This window comes from Giraffa tippelskirchi, chromosome 7, assembly GCF_054371585.1.
Source record: "Giraffa tippelskirchi isolate mGirTip1 chromosome 7, T2T-mGirTip1v1.2.pri, whole genome shotgun sequence".
In the NCBI taxonomy this organism is placed as follows: domain Eukaryota; kingdom Metazoa; phylum Chordata; class Mammalia; order Artiodactyla; family Giraffidae; genus Giraffa; species Giraffa tippelskirchi.
This window is the reverse complement of record NC_137281.1, coordinates 95,108,119-95,125,747: the sequence shown is the minus strand read 5'-3', so window position 1 is coordinate 95,125,747 and position 17,629 is coordinate 95,108,119. Positions and strand designations below refer to the sequence as shown.

General features: G+C 38.1%; 1 long non-coding RNA gene across 1 annotated transcript in view; it reads left to right on the top strand.

Annotated features, from left to right (window-relative positions):
- LOC145512757 (uncharacterized) overlaps positions 1–17,629 on the top strand; it is a 347,069-nt gene that overhangs the window by 22,554 nt on the left and 306,886 nt on the right. Inside the window, exon 2 of the long non-coding RNA XR_014058769.1 lies at positions 12,084–12,211. This is a non-coding gene — a long non-coding RNA (uncharacterized LOC145512757). The remainder of the gene's footprint in view (positions 1–12,083; positions 12,212–17,629) is intronic.

Here is a 17,629-nt window from a genome sequence, read left to right as displayed (position 1 = left end):
AATGACACATAAGCATGTAAAGTGCTTGGAAACATTGTCTAGCTCAATAAATGCTCATCACTAATATTCTCCTAAATATGTCATTTTATGCAACGAATGATAATATTTTATTCACATAGTAAAATTTCTGGTAGTTTCATGTTACTGACAGAATAAAGTTCCCACACCTCAACCTGACATTTAAAGTCCACTCACCACATCCATCTAGTGTATATACCCTCTTTGACATATGATAAAGCCTTCACTTTAGCCACAGTGGTTTGCTCATAGACAGCCCTATCTTCTTATGTTCATTCACAACTCTAAGCCCCATCTCGTGTTGCTGAACACACCCAACAGTACAATTCAAAGATTCATTCGTCTCAAAAGACACTTGATAGATGCATATGAAGGTCAAAGAAACTGACTCCTCAGTGGTGAGTGAAAAAATGAAGGAATAAAAGGGAAATCCACAACTTCTTTAACTGGTAGTAAATGAGAATTTAAATAAAAGATTTTTATTGGGACATTTATCACCCTTGAATACAATACATACTATGTCTGCTTGTAAATGAAACTACCTGGCAGATACCATATCCAGTTCCCTTTTCCAAACACCTTTCACCTAAATTAAAGTATCAATGTCTTTGCCAGAGATACATGATTAAAATGAGGATTAAATGAGGATTAAAGCATCTATAATATAAGATGTTACAAAGAGTGATATTTTAGGCTGTAACTGAGGTAGAGTGTATAATTTTTTTCCAAGTTGCCTTCAAATATCACCCTTTGGGCTGTTGCTTAATTTGTCAGAATATGAGTATAGTTTGAATGTTAATTAATGAAAGAAGAAAATGTAAAAGATAAAAGGGGAAGGGCACCCTGACCCCTAGTGTTTATTTTTCTGCTCATCTTCACTGGTGGTGGTCACACTGCTACTTCCAACTATTTAATTGGTCTCTTTTCCATCCTTATGACCTAGTTCTTTCTTCTTTGTGACTATCACTTTGGTGTGAGAGAGAGGCTAAATGCCATTGATTTATTTCTTTAATTTTGGTGATTATTTCCACGCCCAGAGGAAAAAGATTATCAGAGAAGCAATCTTAAAAGCTGCTAACAATCTGACAAGGTACTCATGTGGAGATACTGCAATGGAGAAGATTTTAGGTGCCCATGGGTAAATGAAATAGTTGGTTTAGCTGACCTTTTGCTCTTGAAGTTGGCATCCCAGCCAAGTGTCACAGAGCTAAGCAGAAGGTCTTTTTGTTCTGACAGGAGAGATGCAAAACTATGCCACTCCTTGAAAAACACTGAGCTGGAGGGAGGAGATCTACTTTCCACTCTGAGCTCTGTCATTAAGTCTCTGTGGTGCTCTGCATCTTAGTTTATCATATGTAAAATGAAGGGTCGTTCATTGAAATACTTGCTGAGCATGAGGCATGGTTTTAAGTGCTGGGGATATAGCAGTGAGCCAAATTGACAAGATTCCTTCTCTTGGGGTGCTGAGATAGGAAGCATGCAGGGAATGGAGGCAGTCAAAAAACTCATAAATTGATGCAAAAGAAGATTCCAGCTACTGATAGTGGCTGTGGAGGGAATGAAACTGAATGGAGTGTTAGAACGTGTCTGAGGGTGAATTGAGGGAGGTCTCTCCATGGAGACTGGCATGTATGCTGTGTTTGAATGATGAGGATGAGTTATGATATAGGGAAGCAGTTTTCAGAGAGAAGTCACAGTTGGTGCAAAGAAAGACTTCAAGGCAAAAGTTAGGTTAGTGTCTTTGAGGGACTGGTAAAATACCAGGATAAAGAGAGAATGGCAGAGAGAGGGGATTAAAGAGATGCACGTGGGCCAAGGAAGGCTTTGTTGACACTGTAAGGTGTTTGAATTTATTCTTATCATATAAATCCATTGAAGAAGTCTGTCCAATAGAAATATAATGCAAGACACATGTAATTTTAAATTGTCTAGTAACCACATTGAGTAAAAAGAAGTAGATAAATTAGATTCAATAATGCATTATTTAGCAGAATATATTAAAAAGACTATCATTGAAACATCTAGCCACTTAAAATTATTAAAGAAATATTTTACACTCTCTTTTTGGATTAAGTCTTTGAAATTCAGTGTATGTTACATTTATAGTGCATCTCAGTTTGGATGCCAAATTTTCATTGCAGATAATTGATCTGGATTGAGATTTTACAAAATTTACAATTGAAATAGCAGATTCACATATCCAAGTTGTTCCAGACATACTTAAATGCTTTCCAATAATTGAATCAAGCACCAGTTTTTAAATTTAGAATAATTGAACTTAAATTAAAAATTCATTCGTCAGTTGCATTAGACACTAGTGATTAATAGATGCGTGTGGCTAGTGGCTGCAATATTGTACAGCTCAGCATTGGAGAGTTATAAGCAGGGAGTGGCAAGATTTGATTTGCTTTAAAAGGATCACTGGTTGCTGTGTGAAGAACTGACTGTGGCAGAGAAAGCATAGGTATAGGGAACGAATTACACAGAGGTCAGCAGACATTTTCTATGAAGGGCTCGATAGTCAAAACTGGCCAGATAGTACAAATATTTTAGATTTTGTGGGCCACATGGTCTCTGTGAGAGGGTTGTATAACTGCCATTGTGACGTCAAAGCAGTCATAGGCTATACATAAAAGAAAGAGCATGGCAGTGTTCCAATAAAACTTTATTGATGGACACCAGATTATGAATTTTATATAACTTCATGTCATGAGGTATTATCAGTCTTTTTATTTTTTATAATCATTTAAAGATGTGAAACTCTTCTTAGGTTGTAGGACATACAGAAAGAAGTGGCAAGCAGAATGTGAGTTGCAGTTTGCTGACCCTCAGCTCAGGGTTTTTTGTCAGAACCCAGGTGAGAGGCGTTGGTGCTTAGAAGCTGAAGGTGCAGCAGTGGGAGGAATACGGTTCCCATGGTATTGGGCTGGAGTTTCTGATAGTTTGGATGTTGGGGAAGGGGAAGGGAAAAGTCTTAAGACTGAAGGCACCAGGCTTCATTTTGAGCCTGACCAGATGATTTCTAAAGTTCTCTTTAGCTCCAACAACTTGTGATCTATGATTTTTAGGTGGAATCCATTTTTGACCAGAGTTTGGAACAATTTTCTTCCTCCTCTTTGAGTGGATGCATTCCAGTGTCTGGAAATTGTAAACCTAGGGATTTTCTGTGCTAAAGGAGTGTTATATATTTTAGCTCTTCACTGACAGCCCCATTAAGCCATTTTATAACTTTTAATTTTTGTGTTGTGAAATTTCATGGATGTTAAGACACACTTTTGCATGCATCAGCAGTATGTACAGCTGTGATCCTGTTTAAATGCATTAAACTTGCTTGTTTTAAAACAGGTTCTATGGGAATTCTAGATCACTTAGGTCCTCCCCTCTCCTATTTTTGTTTCATCCTATTATAGTTATCTCCTGGTGAGGATAGGTTTCATGGATTAAAACAGCATTTGATTTTGTTTTTAACTTTTATTTGAATGTATCCTTTCTCCTCAAACACATTATGCCTCTCCAAAGAAACTCATAAATTATAAACTAAGCAAAAGTTAAAATTAGATCTGAGTGTGGTATAATGCCCAAAGGAAACTATTTGAAAAGGTTACAAGCTGTCAAAAAACAATTTGTATGGTTAAAAGCCACAAGTTAGTTGCTATTAATGGAGTATCTGAAATGATTATTTAGGCATTGGTTGCTTATTATGTCTCTGTGGCAACTAATCAGTGTGTTTCTTTGGAAGCCTGAGAGACTCAGAATCCGGCACCTATAATACCAGGGAAGTGTGTGGCAGAATGTGATTTTCCACATCAAACAAACTGCACCTCTTGTTTCTCCAGATTTTAATAATTCTCCATCCCTCCCAAATTGTCATTGGTGCTGATTGCAAGAATAAAGACTAGTTCCTTCAGTGAAAGGATCATAAAATCAATCATGTGGATAAAATTACTGAGCCATCCAGCCAGCTGGTCTCTATTTGGCTCCACTTTGGTTCATTAGTTTATGGGGTGAATTCACTCCATATTTAAGGAAAGCAAAAACAGCATCAAAACTAGTTTGTAATTAATTGCAGCTTTTTAGAAAGGAATGCATTGGCAAATGGAGAATATGCACTGTCAGATCCTGATTTCTGATTATGTTGTGAATCCGTTTGAAATGTAGCTTTCTGTTGTGTTTATGTTAACGCTGGATACAGGTTAGGCACTTTTTCAGACCCTTACCACTATAATCTGTGTTTTAAGAGCTTCTCTGCACAACTTCAAAAACTTTAAAATAACACATTATTGGTTAGATGGAGCCTGTACATTTCCAAACAATGTTAAGAGTCATTTGGTTGCCAGGCCATATAATCTTGGCGCCTGTCTCATTGTATTGTCATTGAGGTGATTAGATGGGCTTGTGCAACTGTAAGCTGACATTGAAATGACTATACATCACAAAAACATCGTGGTTTCCATGCTTTGTTAGTGGCAAAATGGCTAATGTTAATTACTCAGGCATTTAATGGACCCAGAAATAACACATACATGATCCTCTTGATTTGGAAACCTTTTATAAAAGGACATAAAAGCAGTCAAGCAACTCTGGAGCTGTGCCTCTGTACTTCTAACTCCTCGTAATAATGGCCAAAGTAAGTGCAAAAGACACAGATGCTTTTAAACAAAGGAACCCAGTAGGATGGAGTACTAATATTTAATGCTGCATCTCATAAACACAGAAAGGAAAAATCTGTTGGAATGAAGAAGCCAAATGTCATAAATATGCCTCCCCATGTCAAAGACTGGAATTAGTTCTCATAGAGCACAACAGGCAAAGGCAAAACAGAACTTCACTTGGCTACTTATGGTGGAAACAATCCACCCCAGAGTAAGTCAAGCCACTGACAAGAGCATTGCTTTGGAAGTGATGGATATTCAGGATGTAAGCCTGATGTGCATCAAGAGCATGAGCTCAGAATGTGTTTGGGGAGATATCCAACCATGCAAATCTCTACCAGATGTCATGAGACCCAAGGACTACAGAATTCACTAGGATCCTTGGACCTCCTTTGGAGCATCTCATCCCCTTTATCTCTCCAAATCCCGCTCCATCTGAACTTGCAAAAACAATCCATAAATTGAAAGTTAAAGAAAAAGTCGGTAACTTGGAAGCAAGCACTAGAAAAATGAATTTGTTATAAAGGAAGAGTTTTCAATTCCTTTGTTTGAGATCAGGAGACTGATGTCTAGAAAAACGAAAATGGTGAAGTAACTTGCTCAAATTATGCATTTACTTGGTTGGTTGGCGTCAACAGCAGAGCATTTTACAAAATGCTTTAATGAGTTTTAACTAACTCTCAAAATTATTTTACCAAGTAACTAGGAAAGGTATTTAAAATATTACAGGTAAAATAACTGAAATTCCAAGAGGTAAAATGATTTGCCCAAGACCATATAGCTAGGAAGTCATGATTGCTTAGAGTTAGCTCTTTTTGACTCTCTGTACTTTCCATCATTCCAAACTGTCTCCAGATTTAAGTTCCTTTTTCTTCCCATGTAGAAACCAAACGTAATAGCAAGCTGAAATAAAAAAAAATGAAGAAAGAGGAATGAGATAAAAACAGGAAAGAGTAGAATTAGTCTTGTGTCTAATTCCTCAGATGATAATTTTCTCAATTAGAGTTGATATACTGAATCCCACCTGAACAGACCAGGGGAGGAAAAAAGCCTAGGATTTTGGCAACAATACTTCATAGAGGGGCTACTGTTTATACTCTTAGAACTTATTTTTCTTCTCTTCCATTTCCTCAAAATTTCCCCCTCAAAATTAATGGAGGCTCAAATAAAGTAAAAAATGAATTGTTGCTTTTAAAAAATGACGTAGATCCCTAAGAAATGTATCATGTCAGAATGCAATTTTAATGGCCTAAGTTATATAAATGACACATAATAAAACATTATAATTACCTGTTATTTACATATGTGGTCTAAGAATTACTTAAAATTAACTGGGAGCAGAATTAACAATTTTAATTACTTTATGAAATATTCATGAGCATTCATAAATCCCACAAGGTGTTTCTTTAAAGAATTAATGATATTTAATGTCTTTCCACAGAATTTAAGGGCAGAAAAACCTGATCAGTATAAGTTTTCTGAAGTTACTGTCATTCTCCCTAAAGAAATGGCTACTACACATTGCTTTTAACTGTCAGATCTATCTGTTGTTTCACATGTGATTTTTTTCTGGTTTTAATAATGAACCAGATTCTCCCGTCATAGTCTATAGGACATGACAACAACAGTAACAATAATATCTTTACAGATGGACAGCACTTAAACTTTCAAAACCTTCATTCTGATATCAAGGGCAGGAAATGCACTGGTTGTTTTTCACAGCCACTGTGTAGGCCACTCTGAGCTCCAGGTGGAGGGAACACGTAGAATCTTAGGGCAAGTTTTGAAATTACTTCTCTCTGCAATGGAAGAATCAAGATGAAATAGTTGGAGTTAGAAACTTGCATGAGGAGCAGCCACCACACATATGCAGTTGTGCTGAAGGATCTTCTTAAGTCTTAATTGTTTGTGTGTTTCACCCACCTGCCCAACCCCCACAACTTCCCTGGAACGCAGCAAGGAGATACTGACTACAATGAGGACTGCTGCTGCTGCTAAGTCACTTCAGTTGTGTCCGACTCTGTGTGACCCCATAGACGGCAGCCCACCAGGCTCCTCTGTCCCTGGGATTCTCCAGGCAAGAATAATGGAGTGGGTTGCCATTTCCTTCTCCAATGCATGCATGCATGCATGCTAAGTTGCTTCAGTCGTGTCCAACTCTGTGTGACCCTATGGACAGCAGCCCACCAGGCTCCTCTGTCCACGGGATTCTCCAGGCAAGAATACTGGAATGGGTTGGTATTTCCTTCTCCCACGATGAGGACTAAATTTAAATAAATGAGATAATTAAATTTAACAAGTTGTCAAGGAGGTATTACTGACAAAATGGCGGGAGGTAATAGATAGAAAGGGAATCTTAAGGATGGAGTAAAAGAAATGGTGAAGATGATCTAATGTATCCAATTAGGTACACAGGGTGCTCAACAAATATCAACTTTCATTATTATCCTTTTCAGCATATTTACAGACCTACTCAATGAAAGGTATTTGGTTCTGCTTGTGGAAACTTTGGCAGTTCTATCTTTGGAAGTACTGTTGCTTTGGATAATCTAGACCACTGTTGCTAGGCTAATAGGAAAGAGTCGGACATGACTGAGTGACTGAACTGAACTGAACTTAGAATCCCGTTACTTCTGAGTGAGCTGGGAAATTGGATTCCCAAATATATAAAGTAGAGGACAAGCACTTGGACTAGTGGGGACAAGTAAGGGCAGATACTTAATGAAACACTAGAGTGGTTGTTGTTGTTGTTCAGTTGCTCAGTCATGTCCAACTCTGCGACCCCATGGGCTACAACACGCCAGGCTTCTCTGTCCTTCACCATCTCCCAGAGCTTGCTCAAACTCATGTCCATTGAGTTGATGATGCCATCCAACCATCTTGTCCTATGTTATCCTCTTCTCCTCCTGCCTTCAATCTTTCCCAGCATCAGGGTCTTTTCCAATGAGTCAATTCTTCGCATCAGGTGGCCAAAGTATTGGAGTTTCAGCTTCAGCATCAGTCCTTCCAATGAATATTCAGGACTGATTTCCTTTAGGATTGACTGGTTGGATCTCCTTGCAGTCCAAGGGACTCTCAAGAGTCTTCTCCAACACCACAGTTCAAAAGCATCAATTCTTTGGTGCTCATCGTTCTTTATGGTCCAACTCTCACATCCATACACGACTACTGGAAAAACCAAAGCCTTGACTGGATGGACTTTGGTTGGCAAAGTAATGTCTCTGCTTTTTAATATGCTTTCTAGGTTTGTCATAGCTTTTCTTCCAAGGAGCGTCTTTTAATTTCATGGCTACAGTCACCATCTGCAGTGATTTTGGAGCCCCAGAAAATAAAGTCTGTCACTCTTTCTATTGTTTCTCCATCTATTTGCCATGAAGTGATGGGACCGGATGCCATGATCTTAGTTTTTTAAATGTTGAGTTTTAGGCCAGCTTTTCCACTCTCCTCTTTCACCGTCATCAAGAGGTCAAGTAGGGACCACTAAGAGGAGATATTTAATGAAACACCTGAGTGGACAGGGCTATTATTGGCTATTAGTGGTAAAGAACCCACCTGCCAATGCAGGAGCTGCAGGTTTTATCCCTGTGTCAGGAAGATCTCCTGGAGGAGGAAATGGCAACCCACTCCAGTATTCTTGCCTGGAGAATTCAATGGACAGTTGAGGCTGGCATGCTGCAGTCCATGGGGTTGCAAATAGCTAGATATGACTGAGCAAATGAACATGCATGTGCTATTATCTTTATGGTGACAGAGACACTTTCTCTTGCTTCAGAGTTGGGAAATGTGTAAACAAATACATTCTTGGAGAAACTTGTATGATTTATCCTGATTTCTTGCTGTCATGACCTTCAAAGTGCAAGTAAAAGATACATAAATCTATAAATCTAATGCTCAAACTACCGCACAATTGCACTCATCTCACACGCTAGTAAAGTAATGCTTAAAATTCTCCAAGCCAAGCTTCAGCAATACGTGAACCGTGAACTTCCAGATGTTCAAGCTGGTTTTAGAAAAGGCAGAGGAACCAGAGATCAAATTGCCAACATCCGCTGGATCATCAAAAAAGCAGGAGAGTTCCAGAAAAACATCTATTTCTGCTTTATTGACTCTGCCAAAGCCTTTGACTGTGTGGATCACAACAAACTGGAAAATTGTGAAAGAGGTAGGCATACCAGACTACCTGACCTGCCTCTTGAGAAACCTGTATGCAGATCAGGAAGCAACAGTTGGAACTGGACATGGAAGAACAGACTGAAAAGGAAAAGGAGTACGTCAAGGCTGTATATTGTCACCCTACTTCTTTAACTTAGATGCAGAGTACTTCATGAGAAATGCTGGGCTGGAGGAAGCACAAGCTAGAATCAAGATTGCCGGGAGAAATATCAGTAACCTCAGATATGCAGATGACACCACCCATATGGCAGAAAGTGAAGAAGAACTAAAGAGCCTCTTGATGAAAGTGAAAGAGGAGAGTGAAAAAGGTGGCTTAAAGCTCAACATTCAGAAAACTAAGATCATGGCATCCAGTCCCATCACTTCATGGCAAATAGATGGGGAAACAGTGGAAACAGTGTGACTTTATTTTTGGGGGCTCAAAAATCACTACAGATGGTGATTGCAGCCATGAAATTAAAAGACGCTTACTCCTTGGCAGGAAAGTTATGAGCAACCTAGATAGCATATTAAAAAACAGAGACATTACTTTGCCAACAAAGGTCCGTCTAGTCAAGGCTATGGTTTTTCAAATAGTCATGTATGGATGTGAGAGTTGGATTATAAAGAAAGCTGAGCGCTGAAGAATTGATGCTTTTGAACTGTGGTGTTGGTGAAGACTCTTGAGAGTCCCTTGGGCTGCAAGGAGATCCAACAAGTCCGTCCTAAAGGAGATCAGTCCCGGGTGTTCATTGGAAGGACTGATGTTGAAGCTGAAACTCCAATACTTTGTCCACCTGATGCGAAGAACTGACTCATTTGAAAAGCCCCTGATGCTGGGAAGGATGAGGGAGGAGAAGAAGGGGACGACAGAGGATGAGATGGTTGGATGGCATCACCGACTCAATGGACATGGGTTTGGGTAGAATCTGGGAGTTGGTGATGGACAGGGAGGCCTGGCGTGCTGTGGTTCATGGGGTCACAAAGAGTTGGATATGACTGAGTGACTGAACTGAACTGATATATATAAATGTATAAAATATTACTGATTTTGAATTTTTAAAACCATGTTAGATGACTTTATCAAACACTTAAAAATTAAAATTAGTGTATGCTTTCTGAAGAATATATAGGGCATTTGGAAACTAGCAAAATATGAAAAATTATCCAGAATTTCTCCCATTGAGAAAAAGGTCACTGTTAATTTTATTGTGTTTTCCTGTTATACTTTTATGCACTAAAGTATGTTAACCTTTGTAAAAAAGTTAAAATAATATCTAGACTATTGACTAAAATCCAACCCAGTTAGGTTTAGAATGGAAAGGATGGATCTCTTTTCATATTCAAAGTTAAAAAACAAAAACTTTGAACTGGTTCCATTTTTTTGGTTACTTTGATAGTTACCATTGTAAATGTTAAGTAATATATTTTGTCAATTTCTTTCTATCTTTATCAACTTTAAAAATTCCTGATGACTCATCAGTACATTTTACCTCCATGCTTGCTTTCTGGTAATTTGTGCTATAATATTATATTTATAGCTTTTTTTTGTGATTTACTAACTTCAGGCATTGTCTAAGGAGATGAGATTTTGTAGATTTTTTGGCTATATTATTACTTTTACCTTTGTAAGGTTTATAACATTTATATTTTATTGTATGAAATGAAAGTGAGAGTGTTAGTTGCTCAATTGTGTGCAACTCCCTGCGACCCCACAGGCTTTAGCCTCTGTTCATGGAATTCTCCAGGCAAGAATACTGGAATGAGTTTTGCCATTCCCTTCTCAGGGGATCTTCGTGACCCAGGGATCACACCTGGGTCTCCCGCATTGCAGGCAGATTCTTTACCATCTGAGCTTCAGGGAAGCCCTTTCTATTTCACAGCTAACTGTTACTATGACTTCATGCTTTGTTTATAAGTTGAGACTAAAACTTTAAGATTAATAAAACAGCCTTTATAATATTATCATTATGTGAATATTACTCATTGTAAAACCAAATGGTATAAATGGATGCAATGAAGAAGAAATGCAGTGAGTGTTAAGTCATCAAACTCCTGTGAAGGAAAATGTTCTTAGCATAATTCAAGAATGGATAGCAGAATCTCTTATAACACTTTCGAATTTTCATCACTTCCTCTCATTCATACTCCGTTGCTTCTGTTTCTTTTTATCTTGGATCGTCAGTTTGTATTCTTTTTCATTTTCCTGGGATATCCTTCTCAGTATATAGTTTTTATAGGAGTGGCTTGGGTAGTAAGTTTTCCTAGTCTTTGCCAGAGTTACAGTTTTTTTTGTTGTTGTTGTTGTTTTGCTTTTATACTTGAGAATAAAATGATGGGTTCATTTCTTCTCAGACCATTAGAAGAATTGCTCCATTGTTTTACAGCATTCAAAGAGAATTTGAATTATCATACTTTCATGCTAATCTTTTTTTTTTTTTCAAGTCTCTTTGTTTCATAGAATTTTCTCTCTTTCTAAAAAGCTACTTCCTTTACCCCTATGCTTTTCTCTGCCTCTCAATTTCCTGCTAGGTAGATGTCAGGAAGTCACATCTTTTAATATTTACTCTTTTTTGTTTTCCTCTTAGTTCTAGAAAATTCTCTCAACTCTGTATTCCTGATCACCAGTTTGGTTATTGCATCATTTTTTTTCTCCTTTAGTTTATAGAACGAAGTTAGTTTTGCCATTCATATTTCTGATATCTTTTTACTGTCGAGAACAATTTAATTGCTCTTCTTGGGCTTCCCAGGTGGTACTAGTGGTAATGAACCCATCTGCCAGTGCAGGAGACACAAGGGACACGGGTTCAATCCCTGGGTCAAGAAGATCCCCTGGAGGAGGAAATGGCAACCCACTACAGTATTCTTGCCTGAAGCAGTCCATGGACAGAGGAGCCTGGCAGGCTACAGTCCATAGGGTCGCAAAGAGTTGGACATGACTGAAGTGACTTAGCATGTAGCACGTGTATTGTGGCCTATCCTGGTTTTATGGATATGTTCACTTATTTAGTATCTTTGAGGAAAGTAATTAGAATTTTTAAAAATTATTTGCCAGTTTGTACAAAGGTCACATTTTTTGTTGTTTATTTTCGTCCTTCCCTTTCATGTCATTGTCTTTCCTCAAATGGCTACTGGTCCTGGATTGTCAATTCCTATTTATGAATGATAAGCAATTTAATTGATGTAAATGAAGTCCATTTATTCTGTAGCTGTAAAGTGTAAGCATAGCTTGATATTATGATTTTGCTGTGTTTTCTTTAGTGAAATCCAGGAGGATACAAAGAGAAGGCAGGAACAAAATCTTCAGTAGACACAGATTCCTAGACCTGGAGCAGACATGGAGCCACAGCCAGAACACTGCATCATACAAATGAGGAATAGGCTGAAGGGTAAGAGACTTGTCAAAAAGCAGTTCTGATTTTTCTTTCTCATCCATAGTTATATTTATAAAGGAGCATTATAAATTTCTTTGAAACCACATTGATTTTGCCTTGCATATGAATTTGTCTTTATGGAAGGTAGTATTGAGGTGGGAAAATACTCTGGGGTTGATGTGACTGTTCACTGGCCACTGACATTTCTCACATCATTTCATTCACTTTCTCAGAATCTGCAGTCTTGGCTTTTATTCTAATGGTAATCTCTGCCACGTTCTCCACTGTTGTTGTAAGAGTACATTTTCAAAATAAAATTTAAGAGACATCAGTGTCTAAGAGAGAACACACTCAGACACAGACAGAGCCTGAGCGATGACCATTGATTTCCCAACTTCTAAAACATAAAAATAAATTGCTTTTGGCAAGAGGCCAAGTTTTTTTTTCAAACTTATGTTGCATACTATTGTTGGTTTCCAGTTTCACTCTTAGAAGCAGCAACTAGGCATTTTACTTACAAATTATGTGAATATTTCTTTTATCACTGGACAGCCCCCCGAAAAAGAGTCTCAGAGGCTTTGCATGAGGGACAGAGACTATAGATTTGAGTCCTGGCTTAGTCATACATCAACTGCTTTATTTTCCATACATTTTTAACTATTCTGAACTTCAGTTTCCTTATTTGTGAAATGATTATTTAATAGCACTTATCTTACATGCTGTGCTGTGTGCTTAGTTCACTCAGTCTTGTCCGACTCTTTGAGACCCCATGGGTTATAGCTTGCCAGGCTCCTCTGACCACGGAATTCTCCAGGCAAGAATACTGGAGTGGGTTGCCATGTCCCCCTCCAGGGGATCTTCCCAACTCGGGGACTGAACCCAGGTCCCCCGCATTGGGACAGATTCTTTTACCATCTGTGCCATCAGGGAAGCCCAAGAATACTGGAATGGGTAGCCTATCCCTTCTCCAGGGGAGCTTCCAGACCCGGGTCTCCTGAACTGCAGACAGATATTTGACTGTCAGAGCCACCAGGAAAGCCTCAAGTTTATTGTAAGACTAGCATTCAATTCTTCAATTGAAATACATAACCAACAGAGTTATGGGAACTGAATCACTTAAGAGGGTACTGCAGCCTATAAAATATATGTACCATTCTGCTTTGAAAGTTTAATCATTATTCTGAAATTGGAGCATGAAGAAAAGTAAAATGCTATGAGTATTGTTTTAGATTTTTATTAATTTAACACATTGTTAAATGAGATTTTCTTTCTATCTTGGTGTCTTGGTGGTAATCTGAAAGCTGAGGAAATCAGTGATAAATGTTTCACATTCTAAGGAAAGATATGAGGCTCAACTGTACAGGACTAACTTTTCTAGTCTATAGAACAGAATTCTACAAACTTCTGAGAGACTGAGGATATGTTTATTAACATAGCTCTATGATTGAGATATAATTCACATAAATACAATTCATCAGAGTAAAGTGTACAATCCAGTGGCTTTTAATATAGTCAAATAATTGAGAAATCATACAAGAATCAATATTAAAACATTTTCCTTATCCACAAAAGAAACTCCTCACCCCTTAGCCATTACCTACTCCCTACCGCTCAATCCTAGGCAACCACTAATCTACTTTCTGCTGCTATAGATTTGCCTATTTTGGATGTATCATACAAATGGAATCATACAACTTGTAATTTCTGACTACCTTCTTTCACTTAGCATAATGTTTTCAAGTTTCATCCGTATCGTAGCATGTATCAGTACCTCTTTGTATTGTCTAATAATATTCCAGTGTATAGATATACTGTATTTTATGTATCCATTCATTAATTGATGGACTTTGTGTTGGTTTACTTTTGGCTATTATGAATAGTGCTGCTATAAATATTTGAATACAAATTTTTGCATGCACATATATTTTTATTTTCTCTTGGTTGTATACCTCAAAGCAGAATCGCTGATTAGTATGGTATTAATAACTCTGTATTTAACCTGTTTAGACTGTTTTCCAAAATGCCTGAACCATTTGACACTCCCACTAGCAGTATATGAGAATTCCAGTTCTTCCATACTCTTGCCAACACTTGTTATTAGCTGCTCTATTGATGGTCAACATCCTAGTAAGTATGAACTCATATCTCATTTCAGTTTTGATATATATTTCCAAGATAGCTAGTGATGTTGAATATTTTTTCATGTGCTTATGAGTCATTTACATATCTTCTTTGAAAAACTGTCTATTGAGATTTGTTGCCTATTTTTTAGTCAGTTGTCATTTTGTAGTTAAAAAAAATGTTTGTGTTGTTCCTAGTTTCCCCTAAGCCATGTGAAACAGCTTCAAAAGAATGATATCACTCCCCAGCTTCTGAAACTTCCAGGTCCAGAACCGACATTGAGTTGGAAAAGATGTTGGAGAGAGATCTGTGTCAGGACTCGCTTTTACTTGGAGAGTTTGAGGGGTACTGAGATTGAGTTTTCCTCAGGGTCACTGCTGATGGCTGGACCATTGAGAAAGTCCCTGCACATGAGTGTTGCTTTGTAGTGTGTTATGGTCTGACTGTTTGTATTCCCCATCCTCCAAAATTCATATGTTGAAATCCTATTATAATCCCTGATGTAGAGTATTAGGAAGGGCCTTTGGGAGCTGATTGGTCCTGAGGGTAGAGCCCTCATGAATGACATTAGTGCCTTATAAGAGAAGTCAGGAGAGTTCCCTTGCTGCTTGCATTGTGAAAGGTTAAAATGAGAAGTCTGCAACCCAGAAGAGGGCTGTTACCCAACCGTGCTGGTACCCTGGTCTTGGACTTCTTAGCTTCCAGGACTGTGAAAAATAAAGTTCTATCATTTATAAGCCATGCATTCTAAGATACTTTGTTTCAGTAGCCTGAATGACTAAGACATAGGGGCAGGAGTCATAGGATATAGAATCAAATTAAAAGCTGAGGCAGAATCAGAAGCAGTTAGCCCAAGCATGTATTGCCTATACAGTGATGGGGCAGTACTTATGTCCCTGTCTGGGGATATCCAAAGTCCCAAAAGCAGTCCATGAAATGGTCTGTAGAGAAAGGACCACATTATATAGGCACTGATCAAGAAAATCTTTGTCCTTTCCACTTATTCCCCTCCTCAGACTTCTTCCTACCCTCATTTTCCCACTTCTTGTATTCAAGTTACAAATCTCGCATGGGCTAGGGAGAGGAGAAAACTTTGAAATGATTCAAGTTTTGAGTTAAATTGGATTGGATATTTTCACACCTGAAAATAATACTGTTCAGATACCTAAAAGTGACCACAAAAGCCACAAGGGGACTGCCTGAGATATTTTCCAAGAAAGAAGAAAGATCTAACAGAGAATTTCTTAAAATAGTAGTAGAAAAGAAGAAAACTAATTTTTGATTATAGCCCATCATGTCTAGTCTATTTAATATAAACACACATGCACACACATACATGTATCTACATATTTTCTCAGTGATGCATTCTTCCTAGGTTGATGAAATACGTCTAAGCCCTTTGGTCTACACATCACAGTAAATAGTGAAATGAATGCAGTTGTATGGAATTTTCAATCATAGGACATAGAGCAGTGGTGGACTCAGGGAATAGAAGCCAGGTTTCTGACTGGCAGCTTATAAAGGGATTATGTAACATATGATTTGGAACTCTTTCTAGGGCTGTCAATATCATCAATGACTCTAATAATTGATTGTTTGGTTCATCTGTGTGTGTGCTCATTCACTATGTTATGTCCAACTCTTTGTGTCCCTACAGACTGTAGCCTGCCAGGCTCCTCTGTTCATGGTACTTTCTAAGCAAGAATACTGGAGTTGCCATGCCCTTCTCCAGAGGATCTTTCTGGCCCAGGGATCAAATCTATGCCTCCTGCATCTCCTTTGTTGGAGATGGGTCTTTACCACTGAGTCACCTGGGAAGCCCTTGTTTGGTTTATATTATGTGATTAAAGATCTTCCTTCTCCTGCGAGATCTCAGATCTTTTAGTAACAGTTACTTTGATAAGTGAAAACATTTAGTAAACAAAATGCTTCCTTGAAATAATAAGATATGCAGAAACTATTTTCAAATTCATGTTTTAAAATAAACAACATATTAATTGCAGGAAACCAGTTGTTTGGGTAGCAGACTCTTAGATGACAGACTGGAGTGACAATAGGGGTCAGTCCTGGAGAGCTTGAGCTCTGGGTTTTGGTCATGTCAGGCCCAAGATCAAGAGAAAGTAAATGTACTGAAAAGCTTGGCATAACATCTTAGAGAGGCAGAGCACGGAGGCCCTTCACACAAACAGAACAAATCCTTTTCAGTGCTTTTAGACCTTAACAAACATGGGGTGATGTGTAAAACTTCACCCCCACCCCACCACAGAGCTAGCTCCCACCCTGCGAGCCCCTGAACTCTTTTCAGCATTTCTTCAATCTGCCCCATTGAACAATCTGCATTCATTTTAACAAATACAATCTCATTGAATTAGATTCTGAAGAGACTTACAGCAAGCAAAAAGAGGACTTATTCTGTATTTTCTTTAATTTAAACAAAGGACAGAGCGCAGCAAATGAGAAATTTTGGGCCAAGTTCACTGAAATCGGTGGGAAGGACAGAGAAGGGGTGAAAACGGGATGGACTTGTACTGGGTAAAGAATCGATTTCTAGAGTGTTCTAGGAATAGAAAACCAGTGTTCAAGTTGGTCCTTTAATTGTGTGACTGTTTGTGTTACTGGATACATTTTCTTTTCCCTATCATAATGTGATACATTTAATTGAAATTTCCTTGAATGTAAGGTAGGGCTTAGAGTCAAAATCATCAAAATTATAAAGTGGGAGAGGGAAAACATGCCAGTAGCTATTTGTAGATGTAATAAAGATTTGACTAATCTGCATGTCTATAGTTTGTTTTGGCTTGCTGACCATCACAGTCTGATAAAATTTGCCCTATCACCCAGGCACACACGATTCATTGCCTAGTATTATTATGATTATCTTTGCTCCTCTCATTACTCACCCATTCCTTCGGTTGTATCAGGAGTAAAAATAAGCCATAAGCCTCCCTGCTGTTTAACATAAACAGCAAATCATTCCCAATTCCAAGTCCAGTGTCAATTATACAAAATGAACCAGGATCACGCAGACAAATTTCTTCTTCCTCCACTGAGCATCTGACCTCTCTCTCCTGAAACTGATGACCCATCACGTGTTAAATTTAGGAACTCATTCTTGGTTTTCAGGAGCTACAAATCCCTAATAACTTAACAAGCAAAACATAGACTCAGCCTTGAAATGTGTCAGCACACAAATTAGCTAGACAAATAAAAAGTATAAAAAAAATCTTGAAAATAGCACTTATCATCAGTCTCCCATTCAGAAATAATGAAGGAAGATGGTTTATACAGATTTAATAATAAGACATGATATAA